We start from the raw sequence: 12,589 nt of genomic DNA, 5'->3' as shown, positions 1-12,589 counted from the left end.
ATTGGCTTATTTTCACTAATGGAAGACACATCACTGCTCAGATGTTATATAGTCTGTTACTTGGAAAGGAAAAAGAAGTAGAATGCCTACAGATAGGATTGACCACATTATCTGTAGGGCCCAGTGAAATGTGAAAATATGGCATCTTGTTCAAAAAACAGAAAAAGTGCCAATGCACTGCAATGCAAAAGATACTAAAATATCAAATACTTTTCTTTCTTCTTCTCCTCTCTCTCAACTCATCTTGGTGTTTTTAATTTGTTACTTAATGGCTTGCACAGGGATACTTTCAGGATGAATGCAGCTGCTCGTAGGCACCTCAGGGCTCCATCCCATGACTGTGTACACTCACCGTCCCCCAGCTGCAAGCTTCACCCCTCCCCAGCTGCGGGACCTACACGCTGTACCCTGGCAGGGGCAGGAAGTCAACCTTCCTTCACGTGGCCCATCACCCTAACCCATGGCAGACAGGCAACCCCAGAAGACTGCAATTTCCACACCTAAAATGTTTCTTGTGTAGCCCTGCCATGGAAAGCCTCCTCTTTTGCCCCATGTCAACCTTGAAGTAGGAACCAGAACATATTCAGATCCCTTCAAAAGAAAATCCATCCATCCAATATTTATAGGCAATGTAGATTCTGCTGAAGATTTTGTAAAGGAGCCAGGGTGGGATTTCATAAGCCACAGTGAATAGCACACAACTTTATTAATGCCATCCTCCAATTTGTCTTCTTTTTCTTGTTCCATGGGGGGAGGAATCACAAAAACTCATCATTTTCCCCTAGATGAGCCAACTTCCAAATCTTCCTCTGTGCACCACTACTATTCTCTCCCTTCTTTACTGCATTAGTCCCAACCTGAACTATTGGCTTGAGAATGAGTGCCTCTGAGCCAATATGTAAGACCAGGCAGTCCCCAAAATAATGGCTATTTAGACCTAAAAGTTGTGCTCTGTGAACAGGTTGGGTATAGCTGAGGATGAGAAGGGCAACACGGGCAGCACTGATTCTTAGGTGAGGAAATCTGCACATCAGCTTAAAGTTATATTTAGGACATTTTGGGGGGTTCAGCATAGCATGAAGAAGAAATTGAAAACAAAGAGAAGTAAAAAAAAAAAGGGAAACCCCCAAATGATGTAATCATTGGCTTTGTTAAATTATTGTCAATTTGTTTAATCTTTGTCCAAGTAAGGCAGTGCAACAAACACACATAAAACTAATAACCACAAAACTAATACATAAATTCAACAAATTTTTTTTGAGTGTATACTATATGCCAAGCAGTATTCTAGATAATTAGAATATATCAGAGGACAGAAGAAAGACTGGTGTCCCTGTGAAGCTTACATTCTAGTCCAGGAGCCAGACTTAAGGAAAACATAATAAATAAGCTATCTAGTGTGTGGGAAGATGATGACTGCTATGGGAAAAGATAAGGTACAATAGGGAAAGGGGATTAGGATTCTTGGGACATGGTTGGGGATAATTTGCAGTATTAAATAAGGAAGCCAAGGGAAGCCTCATTATGAAAGTAAAATTTAAGCACAGACTTAGAGGAAGTGAGAGAGTTAGCTAAGCAGATATCTGGAAGAAGAACATTCCAGGCAGAAAGCAAAGGTCACAGGGCTGGGTGTGCCTGGCACTGTCAAGAAAGAGCAGGGAGGCCAATGATGGTGTTGGTAGGGTTAGATCATGTAAAACGTGGTGGGCTATTATAAGGACTTTGGCATTATTCTGAGTGAAATGAGGAAGCCATGGAGTAGTTTTGAGATGAGGTATTACACGAACTGACAGATTTTAAGAGGATCACTCTGGCTGCTGTGGTAAGGAAATACTGCCTAGGCTCAAGAGGAGAAGCAGGGAATTAGGAAGTATTAAAGTCATTCAGGCGAGAGAGGACTATGGCTTTGAGCAGGGTGGTGGCAGTAGAGGTGGGGAGAAGGGGTCAGATTCTAGACGTATTTTAAAGAGAAAGAGAGGAGCCAAAGGTGACTTCAAGGTTTGGAGCTTGCACAATCAAAGAGACAGAGTGAAGCAATTAACCGTAGTTTCTAAAAGTGCCTAACTCTAAATGAAACACTACTGGGGAACAAAAGTTTGTATTTGCTACAATATAATTTGGAATCTCTTTAATACTGCCTTCCCTAAACAATTACCTCGTTTATCAAAAGTCAGTTTCACAACTGCAGTATTTAATTTTGAATAAACTCTATTTACTAGATAGCCCATTGCTATAGATAAAATTTGTTTTATTCTTCTAGCAGTAGAAAAGGAAACCAACTTCTCAAGCTTCTCTTATGCAATCCTTTTGGGCAATTCCTAAAATTGAAGTAGGTTGACTTTTTAGTTGTTGTTCATTTAAAAAATAACACGAGCAGCTAGCATTTACTGAACACTTATTATTCACCTGGTCATGTGCTCCATTGTTACACGTACGTTGGCCTCATAGCACCCCTCCGAGGCTGGAACTGCTATCTTCATTTTGGACAGGAAGAGGTTAAGAAAATGTTGAAATATTTTGCCTGGTCTAGTAAATAGCAGAGCCAGGATTTTAACCTGAGCCTAAACCTACAGCTTTTAAAAACTGTACAAATATCTCTCTACTTGACTGCTAAGGAGGGAGGGACCAGGGAAGGGATATGGAATTTTAGCACTTTTTGGTCCCTAGGAATTACTGATGTTTTAGGTTTCCCTCTTAGTCTATTTGCGCTGCTATAGCACAATACCATTGACTGGGTGGCTTATAAACAACATATATCTACTTCTCACAATTCTAGAGGCTGGGAAGTCCCACCATTTGGTGTCCGGTGAGAACCCAATTCCCAGTTCATGGCTGGTCATCTCACTATAACCTTCTATGATGGAAGGGGCATGGGAGTTCCATGGGGTCTCTTTCATGAAGGCACTCATCCCATTCCGTCTCCCCTCTTATGACCTAATCACATATGAATTTGGGGGGGCAATATTCAATCAATAGCAGCCTCTTTTGTGATTGATCAGTATAGTTTTAAATGTGCCTATGTTTTAATTGAGTTTCATTGGTCACATTCTAAGCCTTAGTTTCCCCATCTTTGAGAGAAGGGACCTAGATCGGTGATTTCCAGGCCTTTAAAATTTTCAACTCCTGGGACTCTTGGGTGGCTAGTTGGTTGGGCGTCTGCCTTTGGCTCAGGTCATGATCCCAGGGTCCTGGGATCAAGTCCCGCATCGGGCTCCTTGCTCAGTGGGGAGCCTGCTTCTCCCTCCACCTGCCGCTCCCCCTGCTTGTGTTCTCTCTCTCTCTAATAAATAAATAAAATCTTAAAAAAAAATTTCAACTCTCTCAAGGACATACCCTATCACTATTAGGGATTCATTGTAGAAGTTCTCAATGAGGGAGAAGTAAAAGAGAGCCTGGGAGGGGCACCTGAGTGGCTCAGTCAGTTAAGCTTCTGACTCTCGGCTCCAGCTCAGGTCATGATCTCGGTCATGAAATGGAGCCCAGCAATGAGTTCTGCACTCAGTGAGAAGTCTGCCTGAGATTCTCGAGATTCTCTTTCCCTCTGCGCCCCCCCCCCCTCTCAAATAAATCTTTAAAAAAAGAGAGAGAGAGAGAGTGCCTGGAAACTTGACAGAGCCTGGCCCTAAAGATTCTGATAGTAGTTCTGCTTGATCCATTAGATCAGTGGTTTTCAAACTGTGTTCCTGGAGGAACACTGGATGAAAATGCCTGGGCTTTCCCAGCCTTTCAATATCAGCCCATTTTCAACCAGAGCAGATCCACTCTATTCTGTTTTATAGTTGGATTCCATGTAAGGTTTCATTCAAAGAAACAAAACCCTATTGTTCTACTTTGAATAATCTGAAAACTGCCATTCTAATTAAGTGCTCCTTATACTTTAATGTGTATATGAATCACCTGTGGGAGTTCTAAAAATGCAGATTCTTATTTAGTGAGTCTGGGGTAGGGCCTGGGATTCTGCATTTCTAATAAACTCCTGGTGATGTCAATGCTGCTGAGTGTGCTCGGACTATACTTTGAATATAGCAAGCACTAGAATGATTGCTAGAGCTTTAAAAACTCTAATCGTTTTTCTACTCAACCAAAAAGTCTTTCCTTGGAATTTTTCTCGGAATGACCTTAAGTTTACCAAAATGGTAAATTCTAGATTTCATTTCCTCTTACTCCCCAAGTCTTTGTCTGCCTTTGTCTTTCTAACTGTCTGTCTCGTTCTCTCAATGCCTCTCTTCTCTTCCTCTTTTGAAAGGTAAATACTGAACCTTTCGGACATGCATTTAAAAATCTTTCTACATACCATGAACATTGTGCCTCAGCCAGTTCATCTCAGCAAGAGCTAACTAGAGAGGGTCTGGGAAATTTGCCACAAGTGAGTTATTTAAAGGTAGTTATGGTGACACTCTCTTCTAAATTTAACATCTTAATGAACTTCTCCAGATTAAGGAGTAACTGTCTTGCACTCTTCCACCCTTTGTGTGAAAAATTTAGCACATACTTGAGACTGATTATTTTCTTTCCTGTGTTAGAGGCTTCAAACATTTCCTTTCTCAAAATACTTCCTCAGCTGCCTTTTCCCCACATTATCCTTTTTCTGCAAAGAGGTTATCCACTTCTCAAAACTTCGATTCCCAAAGCTGTCTCCCTCTGAGCCTCTACACAGCCCTATGTCTCCACATCCAACTATCCAACGCAGGGCTCAGCAATCTTTTTCTGTAAAGGTCTAGATAGTAAATATTTTCAGCTCTGTGGTCCATAGGTTCTCTTTTGCAACTACTCAACTCTTTGTGACGTCAAAGCAGCCAAAGAAAACATGTAAATGAATGTGTGTGGCTGTGTTCCATTAAAACTTTATTTACAAAAGCAGAAGGCAGGCCAGATTTGCCAACTCCTCTCCCACCCTGATAAGCCATAAGTTTGCTGACCCCTGATCTACATGCATATTGAAACTGGACCAGTCAGATTGTAGAGCTCCTGGGAATTTGGATTGGGACTGGGAAATGGAGTTAAGTAATAATTGTGGGTTGCTAAGCAGGAAAGTTGGGCAAACTGGGTGGAGACCAGAGGTGGAGGGCAGGGGCCACTATTTGGGACAGCCATAGTAGCATTCAAGCAGACAAGTAAGCAGAGAAGCCCATCTGCAGAGGAAGTGAAGCAGACATACAAAGAAAAGCTCAGATTAGAGACCAGAAGATGAGAGAGGGAAAGGGGGAAGGAAGGTTCGTGTAATATTGGCTGTGCTTCCCACAGTTTTGTCTCACATAATCCCTGCCTATTTTTATATTCGTTCCTCCTTTACTTTAGCCAGCTGGCATGAGTTTCTGTTTCTTGCAACCAGATAACCCCTAACTCAAGCAACCTTTTATACTCCAGAAATTCCAATGACTGACAGTTCTCTGACTTGAACAGTCATGCTCTCACATAGCTGAGGCTTTGCTCGGTGTGGTTCCACTCCCCACCCCCACATTGCCACTTCTCTACATTCTTTTCTTTCTGCAAACTTTGCTCAGACTTTATCTCCCGTGGCTGAATTAGGACTTGATTCCCACCACTCCTTATGTAAAGCTTTATCAGTGTACTTATAATGCCACATTATATTTTCTGATTTGCTTGTCTTTAGTTATAACTACAACTTTTATCTCTGTGCTATGTATAGGGCCTGGTACATAGTAAGAACTTAACATAGAGGTAAAGTTACCCAGTGGTCAATAAATCTATAACATAAGGATAGGTTCTAACCACCTGAAGGCTCCAGATCCTCAGCTGTCCCTTCCAGTTTCATGAGCCAAAATAGAAATAATATAAACTGATAAACTTATTCATATGTAAAGGACTATGGAAAGGTACTCAATATGTCTTTATAATCAACTTCGCTAATTGTTCAAAACTATGTTCTCACTGAATATTTTGTCTGCCTATTTTATTAGTGGAATATGTTAACATCTCACGCTAAAATTATTGATCTTTTTATATTTGCTTTCAGTCTTTTAAAGGTTTTGTGCCATCATTTTCTGGCTTCAGACTATTCTATTAAAAAGTCAATTCTAAGTCTATTGTTTCTTTAAAGATAAGCTCTTATTTTCTCTAGTTCTTCTTAAGATTTTTCTCTTTGGGGGCGCCTGGGTGGCTCAGTTGATTAAGCGACTGCCTTCAGCTCAGGTCATGATCTCAAGGCCCTGGGATCAAGCCCCGCATCAGGCTCCCTGCTCGGCCAGAAGCCTGCTTCTCCCTCTCCCACTCCCCCTGCTTGTGTTCCCTCTCACGCTGTCTCTCTCTCTCTCTGTCAAATAAATAAATAAATAAATAAAATCTTAAAAAAAAAAAAAGATTTTTCTCTTTGTCTTTTAGCATTTTATCATGATGCATCTATGTGTCAACTGTATGGACTAGAAATATATATATTATATATCCTGCTGGGGATTCATTAATTCAAATATTATTTCTGCCCAATACTATCTTTCCTTCCCTTCCAGAATTCCAACTACATGCATATTAAACTTTATCACTATATCTTCTATGTGCTTTCCCTGTGTTCTGTGTTTTCCATCCTTTTTCTTATGCCTCATTCTGCATAGTTTCTTCTCAACTATCTTCTAGTTCACAAATTCTATCTTTGTTTGTGTCTAATATGCTATTTTACCCAGCCCTGAGTTCTTGTTTTCAGTTAGTGAATTTTTTGGTTCTAAAATTTTCATCAGATTCTTTTCTTCAAGTTTCTAGTTATATGTCTAAATTTTTAATCTTACATTTTATTTATTTATACATAGAAAACATTGTTATTTTAAAATCTGAGTCTGATAATTTCACTATCTGAATCCCTTTTGCTCGGTTTTTGTTCTTTGTTGTTTCTGTTGGGTTTTTTTGTTTGTTTGTTTCTTTGTGTGACTGATTATTTTTCATTGTGTACTAAACATAGTTTTTGTAAAATGGTACAAATGATCTGAGGCCTAGAATGATATTACTTTACTCCAGAGAAAATTTCAGTTTGCTTCTGCCAAGGGCTTGGGGGCATTAGCTTAAAGAAATTACCCTAATCCAGTCTCAGGGTTGAGATGATCTGAAATGGAGATGTCTCCCCTTTACTTCTAGGATATAACCATTTGGATTCCTTGTCCAAAGCAAGGGGACTTCAACCGAGTCATCCTCCTTCCCCCTTTGCACATCTTGAACTCTAATCACTATCCCCCATTCCTGTCCATACTCTCAGCAACCTTCTATGGAATGGGTAAGTGATTCACTGGGCCTCCATCAACCCTCAGGTCATAGACTATAATTTCTATCTTGTTAGCTCTCTACCACCTTCAAGCTGATATTTTTTATATTTTGCTAACTTTTTCTAGTGTCCTTAGTAAGAGAATTGGTCCAAATTACTGCCAATAATAGGGCCTATAGAAATGTAGGTACGGGGGCACCTGGGTGGTTCAGTCAGTTAAGCGTCTGCCTTCAGCTCAGGTCATAATCCCAGGGTCCTGGGATCAAGCCCCGAGTCAGGCTCCCTGCTCAGCAGGGAGTCTTTTCCTCCCTCTCCCTCTGTCTCTCCCCCTGGCTTGTGCTCTTTCTCACTCACTCTCTCACCCAAATAAATAAATTAAATTTTTAAAAATAAATAAATAAATAAATAAAATTAAAAAAAAAAAGAAATGTAGGTACTATCAAATACAGGTAGTTGCACTTAGGCAGTACATTGAAAATGATCCTCAAAGGAAAAAAAAATAGACTTTCATTCACAATTCCATCTTTTTAGCCCAAGTGGCAGACAAGTACTTAGGACTATTGTATCCTATTCCTGGTATCTTGTAATTTGAGAAAAGTTACTTCTTTTATCAACAAATATTATTGACTATCACCTCTGTCCCAAAAACTGTTCCAAGAAATTAGACTATAAGAATGAAAAAGATATGGCCATTGACCTCAAGGGGCTTGAAGCCTACATTCCTTATTGGTAAACTGGTTATTTTTAGAATCACCAAGTCATGATCAGAGAGGCTTTGTTAAATATATGTAATACAATGATAAATACATTTAAAATGTAAACATGTATATTTGAGCTCCTATCACTTTTCAGCCTAAATATGAGGGCATTTCAAACAATATATTTTCTAATGCATTTGTCTTCCAGGGAAGTTTATTATTGAATATGTTCCTTTAAAGTATTTTGGAGAACAAAGAATACAAACTTCACAAGAGATCTTAAATGCCAGGATCCTCTTTTTCCTAAAGAGTTAAACTGTGCTTTCATAGCCTTTTTACTCTTGTAAACTCCTAGGAAAAGCTACTCACTCCGAATCATCGTTAGTTTTAATCAGAGCTTTTCCTTGATAGGTGTTCAAAGTCCTCTAAAATAGCCTTTAAGTATACAAGTGTCCCTGGACTCTAAACTAAGTGTGACAGATTTCCTAAGGGACCTGAGCCTTATACACAGAGATTATTTAAATGTTCCCAGCCTCTCTACTGAATCAGTCAGTAGAGAGGACCAGCAGAAAGATCTTAGTGGATGCCAATGCAGTACATTCATTATTTGACCTTGAACAAGTTACATAACTGTTCTGGATTTGTTTTTGCATCCATGATAAACTGGGCTCCTGATGCCATATCTTTAAAGTATATATTAATTCCAGATCTCAAATTCTGTGATTCTTCTAGAGTTGAGAAGGACTGTTTGGTCACCTGAGTTTAAAATTGATTAGAAGGAAAAATAGGAACTGAAGTTCAATATATCAAATAAGATACTATTACAGTAATCTGTAAGGAGATGAAGACCTGTATTGTATTATATTAGTGATCACCATGGCTAGCAGAGATAAAACAAAACTAAGGTATGAGAAGGCTGTGGCTCTCCAGAAGCCACCTCCTTTCAATCTTCCCTTCTTTCCTCTGCTCCCTTTCTACTACATTCTTCCTCCAGGAACTTCTTTCAATTTGTCCACATGAGGGGGCAACAGTGATTGCTCTTAAGGGAGAAAATGAAACAACTCTTGCTTTAATTGAAGCTTATTGTATATTTGCCTTGTGGCCTCTTACTCTAAATGCAGTTATGAGGCCTTTCAGAACAGTGTAATGAGCAACAAATGGAACTGGCAGGTGATTTTGGACAAATCATATAGACACAGCATTCTCCTCTGTGGAATGAGGGCTGAACACTTCCATTTTTGTTTTTATACATTCTGATGCCTATAATTCTGTGTCTTTGTCATCCCCACAGCTTGACTTGTTTTATTGTCAGTAAGCAGCCTGTTTCATAATCAGCTCACTTTATACTCACGGCCTGGCACATAGTGAATATTCAGTTAACATTCATTGTTCGGGAAGAATGTGAATCTCCTATGCATCAGTCACTATGCAGGTCTCTTTACCTCTTCTTTCAACCCATTCAGCACACTTGTGAGATAGGTATCACTACTCTAGTTTTTGAAGATGTGGATATATTCAGAAATTTAGTGTTCAGGATCATAATTTTAGTAAAATGGAGCCTTAGTTCTGCCACTTACCTTGTATTTGTCAGGTTATTTTTCTAAGCCTCGGGTTCCTTATCTGTAAAGTGGGAATTTGTAAGAGTTAGGATAGGGTTTGCAGATTTACCAAAAACCAAAACAAACCAGGAAGTGTATCCCCAAATGAAACATTCTTATTAAAAAAATTATTCTGCATTTATCTGAAATTCTGATTTAATGGGACACTCCTATTTTATCTGGCAATGCTATCTTAGCATTATGGTTATTACAATGCATGTCAAAAATTTAGCTCAGCCCCTAGCACTTAGTGAGGGCTCAATAAATGCGATGCTTATTAAATTTTGTATCTGATTTCGAAAGTCCTTTTTTTTTCACCACAACCACGCTGAGCTCAGTTTTCACTTAAAATTTCAGTCAAGTGAGTGTAATACTACTTTTAGTTCATATTAATGTTTTACCGTTCCTACAGTGCTTTCAAAGACTGGCCAATGGCGGAAAGCTCTTGAGGAAACCCACAGAAGCTCGGGCTGTTGGGGGTCTTCGCCGCACTCGCAGCACCAGGCTCCGCGGGCCGACCGGCAGGGGAGGTCGCCCTAGCCCCGCCCCCCGCCATCTCGGCCACTCAGGGGCCGCGCCGCGCCCCGCTGCACTCCTATAGGTCCTTCCCGGACAGGCGAGGCCTTTCCATTTTTCCCGCCTTCCCAGCCCCTCCTCAGTCCGAAACCCGCACTGGCTCACAACGTCTCCGCCCTGCCTTCCGTGCGAACCCCGCCCTTCCGGACACTGCATCTCCCTTCCTTCCCACCAGCAGTTCAGAGCAGCCTGCGCGGTCCCTGGCCGGCCCTTAGGTAGGAGGTGGGAGGGGACACCGAGGGGCGGACCGAGCCCCCTCCGAAGGGGTCGCGAGAGGCGGGGACCAGAGGGAGGGGCGGGGCTAATAGCCTTGGCGCCGCGTTGCCATGGCAGCGAGGGAGGGTGCAGGGAGGGGGAGGAAGCGAGCGGGAGGGGGATGTGGTGCTGCCGCGGCCGCCACCGCAGCTGCCGCTGCCTGCTCTTTGCCGCGTCTTCCCGGAGGCGGCTGCTGGAAGCCGCCGGGAGCAGCTGTGGTGCTCTGCCATATTGTGTCTTCCCCTGCCCGTCCCTCGCCTCCCCGCTGAGGCGGCCGAGCAGACGGTGAGTCCCGTGCGGAGTGGCGCTCTCCTGGGCCGGCGCCGCCGGACGGCCGCGCTCTCCGCCCTAGCCCGCGGCGCAGCGCCCGGGCGCGGAGGCAGCGCGTGCGGCCGGCGTGGGGCGCGGAGGCGGCCGTCCCGTGACGCGCACGGACATTTTTGTCCTGTCAGGAATTGGTGCCGGCACGGGGGTCTCCCCTGCGCGCGGCTTGGGTACTGTGTGGGCTCCCGGGGGGTGTCGAACTAAGGGGAGCGTGGCCCCGTGCGGAGTTAGGAGTTTTTCGTGAGAGGTAATGACTGCCCCGGAGCGGGTGCCGGCTCTCCGGCAAGGCTCGGAGGTGGCCCCGAGGACGCTTAGGGCTCGACTCGGGGCGAATCTGCTGTTAGAGGAAGTGCCCCAAGCCCCTCGGGTGTGTGTGCAGCGCTCCTCCCCCGCCTCGAAGTGGAGCGAGACGTGCCGGGCGTGGAGTCCTGGTCCGGCCCCAGGCGGCCTGGCTGGGCCCCGCCAAGTAGTGCCCGGGGAGGCGCCGAGCGCTGCCTGGAGTGAACTTCAAGCCGCGGGACTGCTGGGCGATGCGGGGGGACAGGGGCGGGTGCGGATGTGGGGGTGGCCGACCCCGGCACCCTCTGGCCCCTCCTCCAGCGGGCGCCCTGGGGGCCTCGCCGGGTGGCCGTCTTGGTGGGGTGCGAGTTAGGGTTTTTCTGCGCTGCAGTATGGACACTTCCTGTTCGTCGCCTCTGTTGGGCCCGTGGTTACTTCTGCCCTTCTGTCTTGTGTCTGGGAGGGTGAGAGGTCGTGAGGGCGCATGCGAGGCCCTCCGCCTGCTGGGTTCGCCCCACCGCAGCAGCAGCGAGTCTGAAACCCGGGAGGACGGTGGGAGTCAGGGGAAAGCTGGCCCCTGTGCGTAGCCCTCCACCCTCCACTCTTACTCAACTCCACTTCTTTTACCCCTTTGCAAAGTGCCTCTGTTCCCACCTCTGCTCGCGGGAGTGAGCGTAGCGAATTCAGTGGGGTGCACTCCCGGGATCTTCTTGGACCTGATTTCTGTCTCTTTAATTTAAAGCAGCCCTTGTACTTCCTTTTCACCTTAAAGAAAAAAAGTCTGAGCGTGCAAAGAAACAGCACAGTCTTTCTTCTACCCCAACTCCGAGGTGGAGGGAAGTGGGAGGTTATTTGTTTCCAGGTTAGTTTGTGCTGTGTCTCCTGTCTTCCTTCTGATTGTGACAGCCACGTGGCCGGCTGAGTGTAACAGAGTGCCCTAGCGCCACTAGGTCTGAGGCTTCACTGGTACCAGGGGCTTTGTAATCGTGCTGTAGCCTCGCATCCACATTTATTTTGGTGTTTTCAAAGATGAGGAAGTGGAAAAAGCTCAACAGTTCATGTCTATCTCTGTTCCATCCGAATTGTAAGATTTATCTCTGTTACCTTGCAGTCCTTGTCAGGTTTATATTGACGTTTTTGCCTTCCTCTGCTGTTTTGATGATTCATCTCTAAAATCTCAGCAGTGTTAGGTACCATTAAGGAGTGGTGGGGGAATAGAGTAGTACATTATGGAGTTCCCCAACTCTGGAAAAAAGTCGTTTGTATTTCAAAAGCATTAGTGAGAGGTTCTAGTGCGATAAGAAACAATCATGTTCTGGAGGGTTGTTTTTTTTTTTTTTTTACTTTTATAGAAGTCTTAGTGTTTTCTTCTTACATAAAAATCCTGACCTGAAAAAATATATTACGGATGAAAATACTTGTTTAGGGATGAAATAAACACCCGTTTGATTTGTGTGTGTGCACTTTCTTAAGCTCTTTTTGGGAAAGTTTTAATGGTTAATATGAATGTTAACATGAACAGATTTTATTTTAAGGAATGAAATTTAATTTTGAGAATATATGAAGTAAAGGGTCAAAGGGTTGAAGATAAAAAAAATCCAAACTTTTGGAGAGTTTGGCAAATTTTAGAATTTAGGTGTAATCCCTGGATA

The 12,589-nt window shown here is 43.4% G+C and overlaps 1 protein-coding gene and 1 long non-coding RNA gene across 3 annotated transcripts in view; one reads left to right on the top strand and one right to left on the bottom strand.

Annotated features, from left to right (window-relative positions):
- LOC118008155 overlaps positions 1–10,014 on the bottom strand; it is a 294,856-nt gene extending 284,842 nt beyond the window's left edge. Inside the window, exons 1-2 of the long non-coding RNA XR_004678597.1 lie at positions 9,905–10,014; positions 9,483–9,525 (exon numbers count right to left, since the gene is read on the bottom strand). This is a non-coding gene — a long non-coding RNA (uncharacterized LOC118008155). The remainder of the gene's footprint in view (positions 1–9,482; positions 9,526–9,904) is intronic.
- Positions 10,015–10,198: 184 nt separating this feature from the next.
- FOXN2 (forkhead box N2) overlaps positions 10,199–12,589 on the top strand; it is a 67,196-nt gene continuing 64,805 nt past the window's right edge. Inside the window, exon 1 of one of the 2 annotated variants that reach the window (XM_035001611.1) lies at positions 10,199–10,294. The gene's annotated coding sequence lies outside the window, so the exon portion shown is untranslated. Of the gene's footprint in view, positions 10,295–10,447; positions 10,620–12,589 lie in introns of those variants that run through there. The other variant, XM_035001610.1, reaches the window with a different exon arrangement.

The sequence above is a fragment of the Mirounga leonina genome, unplaced genomic scaffold (assembly GCF_011800145.1).
Source record: "Mirounga leonina isolate KUSES-001 unplaced genomic scaffold, KU_Mleo_1.0 Mir_125, whole genome shotgun sequence".
Classification (NCBI taxonomy): Eukaryota; Metazoa; Chordata; class Mammalia; order Carnivora; family Phocidae; genus Mirounga; species Mirounga leonina.
Note: the sequence above shows the minus strand (reverse complement) of the source record. Positions and strands in the feature narration are given on the sequence as shown.